This window comes from Oryx dammah, unplaced genomic scaffold (assembly GCF_014754425.2).
Source record: "Oryx dammah isolate SB20612 unplaced genomic scaffold, SCBI_Odam_1.1 HiC_scaffold_14, whole genome shotgun sequence".
Lineage (NCBI taxonomy): Eukaryota > Metazoa > Chordata > Mammalia > Artiodactyla > Bovidae > Oryx > Oryx dammah.
In genome coordinates, this window is record NW_024070198.1 from 45,246,304 (window position 1) to 45,265,612 (window position 19,309).

The 19,309-nt window shown below is 45.7% G+C and overlaps 1 protein-coding gene across 2 annotated transcripts in view; it reads left to right on the plus strand.

Moving 5' to 3' along the window:
• DOCK1 (dedicator of cytokinesis 1) overlaps nucleotides 1-19,309 on the plus strand; it is a 561,005-nt gene that overhangs the window by 282,043 nt on the left and 259,653 nt on the right. The gene's annotated exons all lie outside the window — the stretch shown is intronic.

Here is a 19,309-nt window from a genome sequence, read left to right on the forward strand (position 1 = left end):
GGGGCGGGGGGGGGGGCGCCCAGAGGGAGCAGAGCGGGCGGGAGTGCAGGGCCCCCCCCCCCCGCCGACTCCCGAGCCCCAGCCCCAGCCCCAGCCGAGGAGGAGGTAGAAGGAGCCGCCGGCGGCAGCCGCCTGCTCGCGGGGCTCCACCGCGGCGCGTCCTCAGGGTTTCTGGGCTGCAGGCGGCGCTGCGCGGCCCGGGAACTTGTTGAGCCTGCCCTGGAGCTGGAGCCGCCTCCGAGCCGCAGCTGGAGGGCGGGGACCCAGCGGTTTTTCCAGGGAGGGGGTCGCTGGGGACCCTGTGCCCAGGCTGCCGGCGGTGGCAGCCGACCCAGCCGAGCGCGGTTTTGAAATTAGGAGCGTGTGGGGGGGCTTAGGCGGCTGCCCCCTTCACCGGCGGATTTGCTGCCTGCCTTGGGTCCAACCCGGGGTCACCCCCTCTAAGCGGGGACTGCCCGGCAGGCTGGTTGTAACTGGCCGGAGTGCCAAAGGCAGTCCGCCCTCGGGGTCTGCTGCCGGCTGACATGCAGGAACCCTGCGCCTCGGCACCAAGACTGGCCCTCCCGCCCCGCCCCCCAAGTGGCGCTCACCGCCCACCTGCCAGGCCAGGACACTTGCTGCGTTTGTTTCAGGCCAGAGTTGAGCTCACTTGGGGAGGCAAAAGGAGCTACCCCCTTCCCCCCAGTTCCACGAGCAAGGAGGTCCTTGGAGCTCAGAGCCGCTGGCCCAGGGGCCTCGCGGATCCCTGTGGGACCTGGTGCCCAGGCCTAGGATTAGGCAGGCAGCTAGCCTCGGATCACCTGGCTCCCTATATTTTCTCAGGCTTGGAGCTTGAAGTTCAGCCTCTTTGAGCATACCTGAAAGTAGCCACGTTCATTAGATTTGATATTTCCCAAGAAAGGTCAGAGAAATGGTAAACGGGAGGGCAGTGCCAGGCTGGGGGGCAGGGGTGGGGGATGAAATGGGAGGACAATCGGTGACGTCTTTTCACTCACTCAGCCCTTCAGTCTCAGCTGTGTGCACACACCGCTGCCTGTTCCTTCCTGAGCACCAGCTCTGTGCTGCGATTCAGCCTTTGCTGGGTCCTGGTTTGCTGAGTTGAGTTGAGCCTAGGTCGGTGCTTTATGTAGTGACCGGTCTTTAGAAACCGCTTTATAGGAAATGCCTCGGGTGATGCATCCAGATACCACACACACGGAAAACATCCTGAAAGACCCCTTTCCCTCATACATTAGCACATAACTGTATAATTCTTGGCATCCAGATATGCCTGAGAAAGGAATCCTGAACCTGTGGATCCGAACTCTGTCACCCGGCTCTTTACTATCCTCTCTTAACCTAGAGTCCTCCAGTCCAATTTTCAGCTTGTTTACTTCTCAGGCTGGTAGTCGTGCTGGTGGTGCTGGCTGGAGAGATTCGCCAGGTGGTGTGTATGCAGCGGGGAAACCTGTAGCCCGCTGTTCTTCCTGGAAGGGAAGTGATACTGGGGATGTGTGGGACTTGGGGACATGTAATGCCAGGTGGGAGGGAGGGTCTCCATGGATGCCTTCAACATAATCCCTTGGGGGTAGGCTGTTGCCACTGTGGATGCAATAATCTCGCCAAGGATTTTGGGCACATTTCTGTAAATTTTACTTCATTGCTAATCCAGAAAATCGAAATCTGTCTTCCATCTTTTAAACATGTCACCGTAAATAAAGCTGCCAGGAAATCCTGAAATTGTGCTGTTGGTAATGGAAAACTGAAGTTTTAGGGACCATGAGCGAAACAGATAAACACAAATGCATAAATGCTTAAATGCAGGACAGAACAGAGCTACAGGTGGCAGCATGAGCTGGCCAGGATGCAGCTCTGGGGGCAGTTGTACTAAGACCTGCACGATACGGCATTCAAGGAAGAAGATGGAAAGCTGTGATTAGCAGGTGAGAAAACCCACTTAATATGAACAGAGGATGCAGTTGAGGTTTTTCCTATCATCAAGACTGCTTTTAGTTGTTCATGGCTGTAGTAGACATTCAGTTGTTTTTCTGAGTCTATTAAAATTATCTGGGGACTTCCCTGGCAATCTAGTGGTTGAGAATCCGTGCTTCCATTACTGGGGACATGGGTTCGATCCCTGGTCAAGGAACTAACCCTTTCCCTGGCAAAGGGAAAAATAGCTACTTTTTTTTGGCTGCGCTGCACAGCATTTTGGATCTTAGTTCCTTGATCAGGGATCGAAGCTGAAGCCCCGCTAGTGGAAACACCAGAGTCTTAACCACTGAACCACCAAGGAAGTCCCACAAATAGCTAAACATTTAAAGTGGGATTTTCCAAAAGCAGAAGCACCTAAGAATAAAAATATAAGAAAGTGCAAGACAGATGATAAGAAAATATTTACATCTCTTTTCTTTTGCTTCCTTCTTAGATGTGTGTAGGTGCTATGCAGAGAAATGCTGGCTTTTCAGCTCTCCAGCTTAGTAAATTATGAGATCTCAATTTCTGCGTTAAAAAAAGACAAGAATATAGGAGTCAATGACATAAAAGAATGTTCCTTACTTTTGTCCATCTGCATTCTGAACTGGAAATAACCCAAATGTATAAAGTTTGGGGGCTTTATTCCCACAGTGGAATACTGTACAGCAGGGAAAAGGAGTTGACAGCTCATGCCTGCAGCATGAATGACCTTCACAAACCTTGTGCAGCTGAAGCCAGACACAAAAGTCAATGTCACATGTTTCCTTTGAAACCAAGTCCAAGAGGGTGAAAAATTTCCCCATGGTGGTAGATGTCAGAGGGATGGTTATCTCTGAGCATGCCAATCGCACAGAGCCACGCGCCTTCTGCTCATCTTGAACCAGGTTCAAGTACAGTTGCGAACTTACGGAAATATTCGTCAAGATGCTCTTTCTTCTCGTAATGCGTCCTTTCTGTCTGGGCATTATCCCCATGTTGCTACAGTGTCTGCACACAAGTTCCCCAGTGATCTGTCCCTTTCATTGAACCAGCCTATCTGTCAGCGAAATTAACGTGTATCTTCTGAAGCCTCCTTCTCTCCAAAACCCAAGCCAAGAGAAAAGTCAGGTGCTGTAGGTAAGGCTCTGATTAGACACATGTTGGAGCTTCCTTCTTTGGGAGCATCTTTTTCTAGCATTCTCCTGGACGTCTGCTTGACTCTCAACATGTATCGGCAGCAGAGTTCACGTTGGAGATGACTTCCTTATCTGGTCCTTTGATGTTGTACCATGACCACCAGGTGAGCCTGAGCCTGTGATGGCAGGTTCTACCCTTCAGTTCTGAAGATGTGGGTACAGTTCAGCCGTGCTCAGCTCAGAGGGGTGGTAACTCAGCTTGACCTAAACCTGTAGCGAAGAGATCAGTCACATCAGGGCGTTTTTCTTTTCTCTTTCAAGAACAAGATCTAGTGCTCAAAGGGGCTCCAGCTGGACCTCATGTTTTGCCTCAGAGACTAGTGAGAAGCCCTCTGAATGAACCCCTTTTCATAATCTGCTCAAGCATTTACCACCCACTCTCAGGACTGACCTCCTGCTCATAAGTGTATCCCTCTGTGTGAACTCCCCTGCCCATGACTCTTCCATTGTCCTGGTAGCACAGCCGCGTTTCCTTCTGGTGGGAATCAGGCTGTGTGTCTCGAGTTCTGTCCATGCCCGGGGGCTCTCCCCACTCCTGGTTCCTTTTCCTTCCACGATGAGCAGCTGGGGATGGTGTATTGGCCAGGATCACAATTTGGTTCCAAGAAACTGAACATCAAGCAGACGAGTTGCAATTCCTGGTTTTCTCTGATGCATCATTGTGTATCTCATTTATCTGTAGGAAATGGAATGGTTTTATTTGTAAAGAGAACAAAAGTGGTTGGAGGTTTTCTTGAACGCACCATGCCAGTGAGAAGAGTTGAAGGGTGGGCACGGGCTTCTGACTCCCCTTTCCCTGCTCAGGACCCCTCCTGTGCAAGGTCTTGCAAACCCAGAGGCTTTCCCCTCTCCCAGTTCCATCACTACTCACTCCCTCTCCTTTAGGTGGATGTGCTGAGAAATAAATACCCTGGAGCTCATATAGCTGACCTTCATTGGGTGGTCTAGGTGATGGGGTCTGTGGGGATTTCTCATTATCCACATCTAATCTGCTGGGAGCAGATCTCTTCCGGATGAGGGAGAAGCTAAAGGGCTTTTCTTAATCCTTGCTGGTAATGCTGGCTGTTCTTTGAGCCGCTGAAGGCAGCCCCTCATAAACCAGGTAATATGCCCAGACTGAGGAATGATACCTCTGACCAGAATTAGGTCAAGAAGGGATAAAAATGGCTTTTCTGTTTCAGTGTCTGCTCTGCTAATCCACTTCACTGGTGTCAAGACTGGGGATGACCCTTCCTTGAGCTGTCTGCCCTGGCCGACGTGAGGCCTGTGGTCAGTGCCCCGAGCACTTGCCCTGGGGTATCCAGTACGGGTATTTCCTTGATTGCCTTCTGTGCCCACCTGAGGATTCACAGAGATGGAGGAAGGAAGAGGGCAAGGAGAAAACAGACTTCTCTGTCACTCTCGCCTTCCACAAAACCCCGTTTGTGGTTCTCCTTAGTCACGTGCCTGCATAAGGCCACACGCCTGATGTGCTGCACTGCGTCCCCCGTTATCCTCATAAGACAGCCAGGAAATAGACCCTCTTTCAGTCTTCTCCCAGAGGAAGAACAAGATAGGGCATTTCTCCAAGGTCACCCAGCTAGGAAGTGATAGAGTCTAGATTCAAACCCAGTACTGCGGGCTGCCACAGCGCTACCTGCCCCACTCAGGTTTATTCTTTTTAAGTCAACTTGAGCTTTGCTCAGGGGCTTCCCAGCTGGTGCTGGTGATAAAGAGCCCACCTGCCAATATAGGAGACTAGAGAGACTCGGGTTCAGTCCCTGGGTGGGGAAGATCCCCTGGAGGAGGAAATAGCAACCCACTCCAGTATTCTTGCCTGGAGAATCCCATGGACAGAGGAGCCTGGAGGGGCGACAGTCCTTAGGATTGCAAGCAATCAGACACGACTAAAGGAGCTCAGCACTAGCACGCGGGGTCACACTGAGCGTTATCTTGCTTGTACCATGCGCTGGTCAGACATCAGGGTCTTACTTGAGGAGTGCCCTTGATCAGTGGAATCCATTCCTGGCCATCCCAGCTACCCATGTCCAGAGCAGGCTGTACCTTTCCAGGCTCTCGTGGGGTTGGCTTGGCTCCATCATGGAACATTCTGACCAGAAATGTCACCTGTAACGGCACGCTGTCATACAGCACATCCCTCGTGTAGGCTGACTGAGGCATGCTTTCGACCAGGCATCGTTTCCCCTTTCCTTGTAAACTCATCTGATCACCGGATCAGTTATACTTTGGAGTAAAAACAGTCTCTGAAACAGCCATACACCATAACCATCTCAAATCTGGATGGTGCATTATGCTTGTCCAGTGTAACTTCAATGATCTTAACCCATGTTTTCTTCATTAGATATCGGTTATTAGAAGGATCCGTCACAGCATGTTCTGTATATATCACTAAAGACCGTCTCAGATTCTTCCAAGGCTAAGTGTCCTGACGCTGTGTTATGATAATCTTCTGGATTTATTTGCTTAGTAAGGTGGATCACGGGTGATATGGTAGCCAGCTGCCATCCGTCAGTAAGCAAGCATTTTGTTCCTTCATGCCAAGCTCCAAGTGGGAAGAGGACAGAATTTTTAAAAGCCTATCTGTTTCTGTTGGGTGACCTCTAAGGTCACACACAGACTTTCAGTCCCATGTTTTTCAAAAACATTTCTCTATTTCATTTTGCCGAATCCTTGGAGAATTAAATAGGCCATTACTTTAATTCCACTGCACTGTTGGATTGCAGAGCTCCCCGTTTCCAATTTGCCTAATTTGGGTTTTGGCACATTCTGGAGCGGTGGTAAGACTCTAGACATGTGCTTGCCTTGGACGCTCTTCTGGGTTCACATCTGTTAATAACTAGTACACCTTTAACTAACGTTAAAGCAATAACTGAAAACATACCTGAACGTATTTCTTATACAAATTAAACTTCCTGCAGGATTTAAACAAAAGAAAGATATTTTATTTATACATGCTGTTTAGGGTTCTCTTTTTTTCTAATTTTTTTTTTTTAAATATTGATACAGAACCTACTGTGGTAGGTTAAAGAGCATATGGTGAGAATGGATTAAGGGTAACAGCAGTCCTTGCACCACTGACCAGGGCTCCCTGGTGGGTTCTCTTCCTGCCCCCAGGCTTCTGAGCTCAGAAGAGGGGAGGGATCTCATATCCTAGATCCTGCATTTCTTCTTCTTCTTTTTTTTTAACTTTTTATTTTATATTGGAGTGTAGCTGATTATTAGGCTTCCAAAGTGGTTCAATAGTAAAGAATCCACCTGTCAGTGCAGGAGATTGGCATGTGGGTCTGGAAGATTCCGAGAACAAGGAAATGGTAACCTACTCCAGTACTCTTGCCTGGGAAATCCCATAGACAGAGGAGCCTCACGGGCTACAGTCCATGGGATGAAAGAGAGTCAGACACGACCTTATCAGCTAAACACCACAGCTGCTTAACAAGGCTGTGTCAGTTTCAGGGGGACTGCAGAGGGATTCAGCCATACATGTGCGTACGTGTCTCCATTCTCCACAAAAGTCCCCTCCCGTCCAGGCTGCCATACAACACTGAGCAGAGTTCCCTGTGCTAGACAGTGGGTCTTTGTTGCCTACCCATTTAAACTACAGCAGTGTGTACATGTCCATCCCCAAATTGCTAGCTGTCCCTTCCCCCTTCCATCCCACTGGTAACTATAAATTTGCCAGAACGTGCATTTCATTCCAGCTGCTGCTGTTGCTGTTTAGTCGCTCAGTTGTCTTGATTCTTTTGCAACCCCATGGACTGTAGCCCACCAGGCTCCTCTGTCCACAGGATGTCGCAGGTAAGAACACTGGAGTGGGTTGCTATTTCCTTCTTCAGGGAATCTTCCTGACCCAGGGATCGAACCCATATCTCCTGCTTGCCAGGAAGATTCTTTACCACTGAACCATCTGGAAAGGCAGGGAGGCAAATTGTACAAAGCTTTTTCTTACTGGTGTTCATTGTTTGGCTATTTCAGAGGCTTAAAGGAAACAACTTGAAAATCAGCTTGTTTTATTAAAAAAATAAAACTGAGACGTGAATTTGGCAGTTCACTGAAGATTCACCAAAAAGATGAAAGACCATTAGTAGAGAGTTCTGTTACTCAGTGTCAAGTTTTAAGAAAATCTTAACTCATTTTTATGTGTGTTCCCATCCCAGACCCCCTCCCACCAACATCTGATGTTTCGGAGTTTGTTAAATGTTGGAAATGTCCACTGAGGCTTGGCGTTTCAGCAGTCGAAGTGAGGCTTCTGGACGCTGATAGCTGAGGCCGCAAATGCCCTCTCTTGGCCTCAGTTCAATGCGTCCTCATCAATCGTGATTTGGCCCCTCCTGGCCCGTCTCATGCTCCAGATCTCTCCCCATTTGAATGTGGCTCGCCTTGCTCCGTTTGATCAGCAGGAAGAGATGTAAAATTGCCCTTTTATGAGGATGTCCTGGGCTGTGAGCACTGTGCCCTGAATTTCTAGTGGAAGACGAAATCCATTGATGATTTACTTTATTTACTGAATCCGAACATGAAAATGAAGAAATTTGTTTTAATGGTATCTTCTGCCTCCTCTCTCCAGTGGAGTAAACATTGTCACATGAAAATGCTGGTGATACTTCTGAGTCCCTTAAAATAAGCGTTGTGATTCATTCACACCATGAAAATAGTAGAGTCAACATCTTCACCTTTAGGTTCATCAGCTATTGGCTCTTTCCTTTTTGGTCCCTGGGTGTTAATGAGCATTTTCACTTCTGGAGCTTTCTCTGCTCCCAGCTCCATTGTGGACTAGGAGTGAGGGTTCTGATGTCAAGCTTTGGGTCTTGGCCTTGGGAATTCTGTGTTCGGGCTCTGCGGTTGTGGGTGAATTGTGTGAATTTGGTTTGATATTTTAGACAATCTCTCATAAGAAAATAAGCAGATTAAAGCCATGGCACAGTGTGGTTACCACCTCCTCCTGGTCGTATAAGTGGACTGAGACAGATGCCCACGGCCCAGAGCGTGTGGATTTACAAAGAATGTGTTCCTTTTGTACATTAGGCATGTTTAGAGTTCTTTGTTGAATTCTTGGCTTTTCTGATGGCCAAGGATACTTTGTTAGTCTTCAAAGAACATTTTAAAAACATCGCTGTACTGAAATCAGCTTAAGGTGTGATGCATACATATGGCAAGTGTGGAAACGTGGCTGATGTTTGCCATGAAATTTAAATAAGCTCCAGTAAAGCACAGTGTAATATCTGTATACCATGTAAAATGCCAAGATCTCCCATAGACTTCTTTACTCTTCATTTCTTGACAAGCATGCATAATCTCCATCTTTGAATACAGAACAGAATCAATATTTTAAAAGTTTTTCATCCGTGGGTGTAGCCCACTGAACTCCTTATATGAAAGGCTGTCTTGGCAACAGGTGAACTGATGGCTTTCACTTTATCAAAGGCTCGTTTTGATGAAGGCTGCCTTCAAATAACCACCGTCTCATGCACTTAGAGGGATTCAGGTTGTCAAAAACTTCTTAATATGTGACTTTGCAGGACTCCACCTTTTATCTCAATTATCATCTACCATACAGTCTTGTTTATATACACATATGAATGCCTGTATATACCCTGGAAACTTCTGAAATTGCTTGTGGTGGGATTCTGTACCTGTTCCCAGAGTAGGATAGTGGGCAGATTTGGGTTGTCAGAGCAAAACATCAGTGTTTGTCATTCGCTAAAATTCCCCTTTACCCTCTCTTTACCAGAGTCAGAGATGCCATTTCCTCAGTAGAAACCAGAGCTGGAACAAGAGACTTGCTCCCAAAGGACCTGTGTTCTGCTGGGCGCTTCACGTGTGTTCTCTTGTCTCATCTTCTCCGCAGTGTTATGAAGTACTGGCGTGTGAAATGTAAATGGAAGAGCTACTTGTGTAGCACCTGGGAAGATTTTTCTTTTTGCCTACACCACTTTTCAGAGTTTCAGTAAATTACCATGCACTAAGGGGTTCTTAGGGGCTTTCCCAATGGCTCAACAGTACAGAATCCGCCTGCAAGGCAGGGGATGCAAGAGATGTGGTTTTGATCCCTGTGTCGGGAAGATCCCCTGCAGGAGGAAATGGCAATCCACTCCGGTATTCTTGCCTGGAGAATCCCATGGACGGAGGAGCCTGGTGGGCTAAAGTCCACGGGGTCACACGGAGTTGGACACGACTGAAGCGACTTAGCACAGTACAGCAAGGTGTGTTCTTAACTCTTCACTGGCCTTGACCAGTTGAGTTTATTCCTGTTTTTAAGATAACCAACACTCTCCTCTCCTTAATATAAACAGATGAATTGGCTTATTAATGTTTCATTTAAATATATTCTAATTTATTCTGGATGAAAGACAGGTCTTGGCATATTAGGTTTTGTTCTCCGTAAAGGGTAGTCAGTTTCAGGTGACATGTTTCCTTCATTATCTGTTACTGCCTTCTGGACCTTCCTGGGAGAATAGAAAACACCACCACTCTCATTCTCTCATCTCTGTTGAGTTAACTCACTGTGAGCCCATTGGCTCATAGTTCTAGCTCTTTCATGAATTAGAGCTTTAAGCTTCCTAAAGGCTCCATGAACATAGGTCATGGTTACCACACCATGTCAGGTGAAGGGGGAAGCACAGAGAGGTCAACACATGTGCCTGGCTAGCTCTGGAATCTTACATGAAAACCACAATCAAGAAGTTGTGGGTGATCAGGAATCTTCTCCAGAAATATCAGGGAACAACTTCCAGTGAGACAAAATATAGATATTAGTATTTGGTTTTGACTTGTACCTGAATAACCAATAAACTTTATGTAGACTTGGAAGTACTATCCCTTTTCCCCCAGGAAAGCAGAACATCATTTGTTCTTGAACATGTTGAGAATATGGATGATTATCACATTTGGGGGTTCCCTTAGCAGGCAAGTGACTTTATTACCTAATTGTTAATGGAAAGAATAGTTTAGAGCAGAGGGGGGTAGAGTTTTTCTTAGAGTTATATAATACATAATTTTGACTTTGGGGGTCATTCAATCTGTGTTGTAAAAACTCATCTCTGCTCAAGACAAGACGATCCTGGGCAGATACTATCGGATTTTCATCTCTGGCTGATTTATCTAGGTGCTTCAGGAAACCAGATGGAATATGTTTATTGTAGGCTTTTAATATTGGAGCTACTGTGGTGACTGCTGTGAGATACCTTTTGTTTCATTAGTTTCTGAACAGTTGAGATAAGTAGTAGTTGTGGTTGTTCAGACAATAGGTAGACAAATAGGCATGACTGAGTTCCAATAAAACTTTATTTATAAAACCAGGAAGTGGGCCAGATCTGGTCCACAGGCTATAGTTTTCTGATCTCTGATACATAGCAAAAGTTGTTCTGGAGAATTTTGATGCCTTATTTAGGCCCACGTTTTAAAGATGAGTTAATAAAGCATTAGACTCATCCCATGAAACAGTGTTTTTTTCCCTTTTGCTTCTCTCATGTGCTAGATTCTAGGTAATACTGCTTCCTCTGAGATTTGTGCAGAATTGAATCAGTATGTCCTGTCCTTGCTAGGATAGGAATACGATGATGGAGCAGTTTATCTGTTAGCGTTTGAGTAACAGACAATAATTGCATGCCTCAGTATTCACATTCTTGGGGAAAAAAACAAAGACTAAACACATAAAACTGGGAATGGCAACATTTTTGTCTTTGGGTTCCAGAAGGATTTTGCTTTGTCTTCTCTGAGAATACTGTAGTTATTGGAGTGAAAATGCAGTAATCTCTTCCATGGGAAAGCAAGTGTGTGGGTCTGGTGCCTTTGAGTTTCCACACCCCTGGAGGGAACACTGTATAACTCAAGACAAGACGATCCTGGACAGGTACTGTCGGATTTTCGTCTATGGCTGATTTATCTAGGTGCTTCAGGAAACCAGATGGAATATGTTTGTTGCAGGCTTTTAATATTGGAGCTACTGTGGTGACTGCTGTGAGATACCTTTTGTTTCATTAGTTTCCAAACAGTTGAGGTAAGTAGTAGTTGTGGTTGTTCAGTCACTAAGTCATGTCTGACTCTTTGCGACCCATGGGCTGAGGTGTGCCAGGCTTCTCTCTCCTCTTATCTCCCAGAGTTTGCTCAAATTCATGCCCATTGAGTTGCTATGCCACCTAACCATCTCCTCCTCTGCCACTCCATTCTCCTTTCAGTCTTTCCCAGCATCAGGGTCTTTTCCAGTGAGTTGGCTTTTTGCATAAGGTGGCCTTGGTATTGGAGCTTCAGCTTCAGCATCAGTCCTTCCAATGAATATTCAGGGTTGATTTCCTTTAGGGTTGAGATAAATAGTTATTAAGCTTCTATAATTGGTCTTTGTGACCATATGAAAAATGATTATTAGCTTCACATGAATTTTTTAAATAAAAGTAAGGATTAATAATCAGTCAAATATCCTTACTAATGTTATCCTTAATTCTTTAGATTTGAATATTCCAGGGAACAGAGATTTCCTGTCCTCTGATAATTTTTTTAACATGCCAAAAATGTGGCATAGTTATCATTGAGTTCCGTAGCCTTCATTGTGTATTGTCACCTCACTTTGAGATTTGTCAGTATTATATCATCTGTTAGTACTTTGTGATGATCTCTAAAGACATTCAGTAAGCTTTTAAAATTTAATTTTGTATAGCAACTGTGTCCGGTGTAGAACTATGGTGCTCCTTTATTAATTAAAATTAGACCATTGCGCATTGTCCTGTAATCAGCAGGTTGGAGGTAACATGATCTCTCTTTGGCAACAGCTGTGTGTTTTCCTAGCAGTGAAGACCCTAACCTATGTACATGGCATTTCTCTCAAGTGTGTTTAACGAGTTTGAATGTATTTTCTAACTGCATAACTCGTGGGGACGCTGAGATTCCTGAGTATCCAGAGGCAGTTCTTTGGTTTCATACTCTCCTTCAGCTGACAAAGAGTGGCAGCTTTGAGAACCAGGTTTTTCATTTTTCTACTAAGGTTTCACTTGATGAATCAGAATGTTTAACACATAGAGGTCAGGAGAAGGTCGACCTTGCCTTTGGAATTGATGAAGAAAAGCGCAAGCGTGTGTTATATGTGTGTCCCAGGGCCTGATCTGGGTGTTCGTAAAAGAAGGCAAAATCGGAGGTCATTCTTTGTGGGAAAATCACATTCAAGAGTTTCTTGAAGGTTGAAGAAAGGAGCAGGGATGAGTTGGAGCTCTGGGGACAGCAGAGGCTTGGGACGGCTTTGAGCCCATGGAGGCTTTGGTGACTGGGTGCTGTCCATGACTCGCCGGAACTTGAGGGGAGGGTGACTCATATCCTCACCAGAACTGAGAATCCATGCATACATCACCAGAGAGAGGACGCTTACAAGGAGGCCTCAACCCATTCTTTCCTTTCCCTTGGTTGAAGCTGCCTTTTAAAATGATGGATTTGAGGGACTTCCCTGGTGATCCAGTGGTTAAGAATCCCCCTTCCAATGCAGGGGATCTGGGTTTGATCCCTGGTTGGGGAATTGGGATCCCACATGTCCCGGGATAGCTACGCTCATGTGCCACAGCTAGAGAGCCGACCCTGGGCTGTAGCAACAAATAGCCTGCATGCTGCAATGAAAGCTCCCTGCATGTGGCAACTAAGACCTGATGCAGCCAAGTAAATAATAAAAATGTATAAATAAATATTAAAAAAAATAAAATGATGGCTTTGGAAAGCAGAAAAGTAGTCAAGGTGGAAGATGATTCACACCAGGAAGCGCTTCATCCAATAAGTTGTGAAAATAAATACATCCCACGACCACGCCAAGTAAGTGTTTCGAGCAGAATTTCTGAAAGAACTTCAGAGAGCCCTAGGGGCCTGGCTGTGGGTAGACATGGCTATGCCCCCTTCCGCTGTCCGCACTTGAGCCTGAAGCCGCCTTCAGTACTGGTGTGCTCCAGTCCAAGGTATGCTCAGTCATGCCCGACTCTCTGAGACCCCATGGACTGTAGCCCGCCAGGCTCCTCTGCCCCTGGGATTCTCCAGGCAAGAATGCTGGAGTGGGTTGCCATTTCCTCCTCCAGGGGATCTTCCCTACCCAGGGATCAAACCCAGGCCTCCTGTGTGTCCTGCACTGCAGGTGGATTCTTTCCAACTAAGGCCGCCTGGGAAGCCTCCTCTGAGCAGGGCACCCAGATACGTAGACCCCCTGCCCCTCGAATCCAGCTGGGCTCCGTTGCCTCTGACTCCCCCCTTTCATCCGCTCACCCCAGCGGGCCTGCACGGGTTTCATGTCCTCTGCGCTGTTTCCCAAGGACGTGGAGACTTGGCTTAAGGAAATCCTCAGCTTGGCTTCTGTGCAGCTGGTATAAGTCCTCGTTCCTGTTTATAGTCACTCAGACACATTACAAGGCTCTGCCAGGGTTTTTTCTTTTTTTCCCAATCAGGGAGAAAAAAGAAAAGAGAGAAGATTTCTATCTCAGTTCCTTGGTTCCCTCACAGTGAGAATGAAAATTTTTATGAAGTCTAAAATTTGGTGGTTATTGTCCCATTACCTATAGAAACTGCCGTAAAGACTGCATTTCGCTCCCATCAACACGTGCTCTGGGTGCCCTTAACGTGGTCCCAGTTCTCCTCCCGGGAAAAAGGGCCACTCCTCCCCTCTGCAAACGACTCCCACGCAAGCCTTGGCCCGCCAAGGAGGCGGAATGAGGCATTAGAGCCGCAGTAAAGGGGGCTGCTCCCGGAGAATTGATTCTGAAGGATGGGGGGACCCATCAGATGCTCAGGTCAGAAGGGAACTTCCTGGGATTCCTGGAGAAGGTCTCCCAGGTTGAGCCCAGGATCCAGAAATGCCAGTCCACCAGGAGCTAAGTCAGGCTGTTTCTCCGGCCCTCCTCCTCGGCTTTCTTGGCTTTGAATTCTCTGGTCTGGCCCACGTTGCCCCTCTCGATGTGATTGGCACAGGCTGTCAGACGCGGGTGCCCAGCCATGCTCTCTGCCCTGCCCCTCCCTTGCAGGAGTCAGCTGCTGGTCCAGGTTGGGAGCAGGATGACCTCTGCTGGTCTCTCTCTTTTTGTTTCTCTTCCCAAAGGATTCCTCAGCACATGCAGTTGAAAGCACAAGGCTAATGCTCTCCCTCTGCTGCATTCTTGTAGGCAGGACGGCATGTCTTTCAAGGAGGGAAATAAAAGCTCAGAATATTCTTGGGGCTGGTTGCTAAACGTGACAAGGACTTAATGACTTAATGCATTATAACCAGCAGCTCTTGGCATCCTTCTCCGAGCTCCAGCTGGACTGTTCAGTCCTGCACGCCCGTCGCAGGCAGCGTAGCCAGGGAACGCCAAGCGCAGGCACTGGGCAGATGGGGTTTGCCTGTCTCCTCTGTGAGGAAGGGCATTTCTCTTAATTGACTCAGCGGGTTAATAGTCTTGGTTGCCAGGCTGATACTGTCAGACACCTCTGGGGGAGAAACGCTTCTGCTCAGGTGACCCCCAAAACTTATTTATTGACCTTCGCCAAGCCAGGCCCTGATGTTGGGAAAGATTGAAGGCAGAAGGGGATGACAGAGGGTGAGATGGTTGGATGGCATCATTGACTCAGTGGTCACGAGTTCGAGCAAACTCCGGGAGATGGTGAAGGACAGGGAAGCCTGGTGTGCTGCAGTCCATGGGGTGGTAAAGAGTTGTACACGACTGAGCAACTGAACAGCAAGCCAGCCTCTGCCTTTACGAAGGAGGCTGGTCTGACCGTGTTTGTGAATTTGGGGTCTTAGATATGATCTGACCAGCATCAGGTGCTCCTTAGAAGCATCGTTGTCTGTATGCTTTTTATTATTGGCAAATTTGTTTCTGACACATAACAGCTTTCAGTACTGAATATTTTTTTTCCCAGATTTTTTTTTTTTTTAAAAGAGCAGTTTTGGTTCATTACAATCAAGGGGAATACAGAGATTTCTCATTCACCTCCTGCCTTTTCGAATACAGAACCCTCTTCCCTCCCACTATCAACACCCCCACTGGAGGGGGCATTTGTTACAGCTGATCACTTATCTGGCACACCACGATCACCCAGAGTCCATAGATCACCTCAGTCAGGGCTCCACATTGTATGTTCTGTGGGTTTGGACACGTGTGTAATGACATATATCCATCATGATAGGGTCCTACTGAATACTTTTACTGCCCTAGAAATCCTCTGTGCTTTTTATTCTTGTCATATTTGCTTCTGACATTTAACAGCTTTTCTTAATGAGTTTTTTATTTAATTTGATTTAATTTAATTTGATTTATTAAATTTGATTTAATTAATTTGATTTGATTTAATGTGATTTTTATTTTTTTCTGGTTGAAATGACAGGTTAGATGATTGGTCAAATAAGAAAAATTCAGGCACCATCATTTTTATAAAAAGAGATTCAGAAATAATACATGTAGTTGGTAAAAAGGAAGACGGCATCTCGGGGTCCACCTGCAGCCATCCCTAATGGGGATGTGCCTCCAGGTACGGGCTGTTCTTAGGAACACTCGTCCTTCCCTGACTCTGTAACTTCGCCTTTTTTATGTGGATATGAATCTTACAGGTCATTTCCTGTCCTTGTTACCAAGTCTGCTGCGTATTCCAGAGCACTGTAGGTGTGTCACGACTCTAAAGTTTGAAAATAGCATCATTTAAAAAGACTTATGTTTTCTAGTGTGTGTGTATGTGTATATATATATAATACTGTACATGCTATTTATATATTTATATGTATACAAAAGCTTTTCTACTATGCTTGATAAAGTCTTGAGAAAGAACATTAACAAAAACAGAGGCAGAGAAATTGGAAAACATAAACTAAATAAAACGGGAGCCTTGAATATGAAAGAGAAAATGTGAAACAAACTGGATATAAAAGTAAAAGATCACGTATAGTCCAGTTGTTTTTAAACATGGATGCTCTTTAGAACCGCATCTGAAATGGCAACTAAAAGTCTTAATTTCTCTTCTTAAAACAAATAATTGTAATATATAGTGGCAATATATGTAACTTTGTTCTGTATTTTCTAAGCTTCCTATAAATTTATCATATTTCCGTAATTTAAAATGAAAGAAAAAGTGAAGAGATTTGAAGCTGCAAACCATATTAAATTCACTTTTAAAAATGATCTGTTTTCTTAGGCTGCACTGGGTCTTTGTTGGGGCACCTGGGGGTCTTAGATCTTTGCTGTGGCATTCGGGATCTTTAGTTGGAGCATGTGGGCTCGTGGTTGCTCCATGTGGAATCTAGTTCCCTGCCTAGGGATCAAACCCAGGCCCTCTGCACTGGGAGCGCAGAGTCATAACCACTGGACCACTAGAGAAGTCCGTAAGTTACTCTTGAGAATATTTTTCCTTAAAGGAGTCATCTATTTGGAGAATGAGTACCTACTACAAAACTGTTCAAAACTGGTTTCATCTTGGCGATTTGTAAAGCTCTATTTTATCTGTTTTATATTTTTAAAAATACTCACCTCTAGTGAGTGGCTCATTTTTTTGTGTGTGCATTTTTTCAAGGACGTGGAAGATAATATCCTAATAGAAGGATTATTTAACTCCAGCCCACCGATTTCTCAGTTGTCTATTTCCTGGCCTCCAAAAATGTATCTGCTTAAGATAGAGTGTGAGATTATTTCAAGATCTCTTTTGTTCTTTGCACTCATAAGAAATGTTTTCTGAAGCAAACGTACACGTGGCCACTAGGTGACAACACTGGCTGTATCTCAAGAAAAGAGGGACTTTATTTTTATAAGTTATTTTGTACACAGGAGGGCTTGAAGCAATATGTGAGCCTGTGATATAATCCATACAGAATTTGAAAATGGATTTCCAGGAAAAGGTGAAAAGGCTTGAAGGTTCTAAGCCAGGCACTTGCTGGCTGTTGAGGCCTGGCGTTCTTCCTTCCAGAGTTCTTACTTCATTTTTTCTCTGTGCTTTCAGATTCCTCCAGGTAAGTTAAGCTTTTCCCTCTGGGCCTACCTTGTCGCCCGGTAATTCAGAAGCTCTCGTTCTGTTTATGTGTGTTTGCAGTATTTGTGTGGACTTTTTTTTCTCTCAATGTAGGATGACTTTACTTTTTTTTTTTCCCTATTGTGTGCCCTCTGTGATGAAGGCTTTTCTGTGAAGGACCTTGAGAGTCCCTGCTGGCTAGGTGACTTGCTTTGTCAGTACTTTAATTCCCCACACTCCACCCTGTGCACCAAAGGGTGGAGAACCTACCTCGCGTGTACTTTGAGGCTGAATTCCCATGCCTGACTTCCATGATGATTTTCTGCTTCTGAAGTTTAACTTTAGCGAAGTGTTTCTGCTTGAGGAGGAAATCCAAAACTCCTTATTATTTTTTTTCATTTCTAGCAATAAGTAGTGTTTTTTTGGTAATGAGTGAAAAATACAATGAAAGGATGTACAAAGTCAAATCTGGTCTCTTTAGTCCCAGGTCCCCCTTCCCGTCCTCCGCTGTTACTCAAAATGTTGGCAGCCTGGTGTGTATCTTTGCACGGTTTTCTTCTTGTTCATAAGTACCTGGGCAATTTTAAAATATATGTACATATTTTCTTTACACATGTAAGCTCAGGTTATTATTGGGAGAAGTATGGGGGGGATGTTTTATTTGTTTGTGTGTGTTTTTACAGAGTAGAGTAATCATATTTGCACCCTTCATTGATTTTTTAAGAACAGCTTTAGGGTCACATTAACACTGAGGGAAAAGTACAGAGGCTTCCAGAGTACTCCCAGGTCTTACGCACGCACAGTGCCTCCACTGTCAACATACTCTCGTATTTTACATTCTGTGGCTTTGGACAAATGTGTCATGACACACATGCACCATTATAGCATTGTATAGAATTATTTTGCTGCCCTAGAAGTCTTGTGTGTGTTGGCTATGCGTCCCTGCCTGAGATTTGAACCCCTGACAACTACCGATCTTTTTACTGGTCCCGTAATTTTGCCTTTTCCAGAGGGTCAGAGGAAAGTGAAAGTGAAAATTGCTGACCCCATGGACTACATGGATTCTCCAGGCCAAGATACTGGAGTGGGTAGCCTTTCCCTTCTCTAGGGGATCTTGCCAACCCAGGAACTGAACCCAGGTCTGCCGCATTGCAGGCGGATTCTTTACCAGCTGAGCCACCAGGGAAGCACGAGGGTCAGATAGTTGGAACCATAATTATGAGGCTTCTTTCACTTAGTGATATGCATTCAAGGTTCCTTGATGTCTTTTCATGGTATGATAGCTCTTTTTTTTTTTTTCCCCAAACTGCTGAATTACATCTATTGTCTGGAGGCACCACTGTTTTCTAAAGCATTCTCCTGCTGAACAGTGTCTTTGTTGCTTCAGCGTTTTGGCATCTGTGAGTGATACTCCTATCAACATCTGTGTGTGGGTCCTTATGTGGACCTCAGTTTGCGACTGTGTGTGTGCTTAGTTGCATCCAGCTCTATGTGACCTCATGAACTGAAGCCTGCTGGGTTCCTCTGCCCATGGAATTTTCCAGGCAAGAATACTGGAGTGGGGTGCCATTTCCTACTCCAGGGGGATCTTTCTGATCCAGGGATCAAACCCACGTCTCTTGCATCTCCAGCATTGGCAGGCAGATTCTTTACCTCTAGCACCACCTGGGAAGCCAGATTTTAACTTCTTTGGGTAAAAACCAAGGAGCAAAATTTCCCCAGAATTTTACTATGTTGTTTTGTCAAATTGCCTTTTTCCTTCTGACAGTATAACATGGGCGTTCCTTCAGCTCACAGATGCAGATCTAAGTGTTTTCTTTTATTTTATCAGAATAGTCTTTAAATGTTCCTCATCTGCTTTAAACTGAAGGCTATATAATGTCTCCCCTAGCTCTTTTAGAAGAAATTTATTAATACTAATTATCTTTGCTCCAAATACATTTGTGTTTGCTCTTCCTAGTGGAAGAGTTTCTCTAATTAATTACCTTATTATTGTTTATCTTTGGTTGTGCTGGGTCTTTGTAGCTGCGTGAGGGCTTGCAGTGACAGGGCTGCTCTCCGTAGTGGTGCATGGGATTCTCATCGCGGAGCACAGGCTCTAGCAGCATGGGCCTCAGGACCTGCAGCAGGCTGACTCAGTGGTGTGGCTCGCAGGCCCTGCAGCACACAGGCTCCGGTGGTTGCAGCTTGAGGGCCCTAGAGCGCTGGTTGGTGGATGTGGTGCATGGGCTTGAGTTGCTCCGTGGCATGTGGAA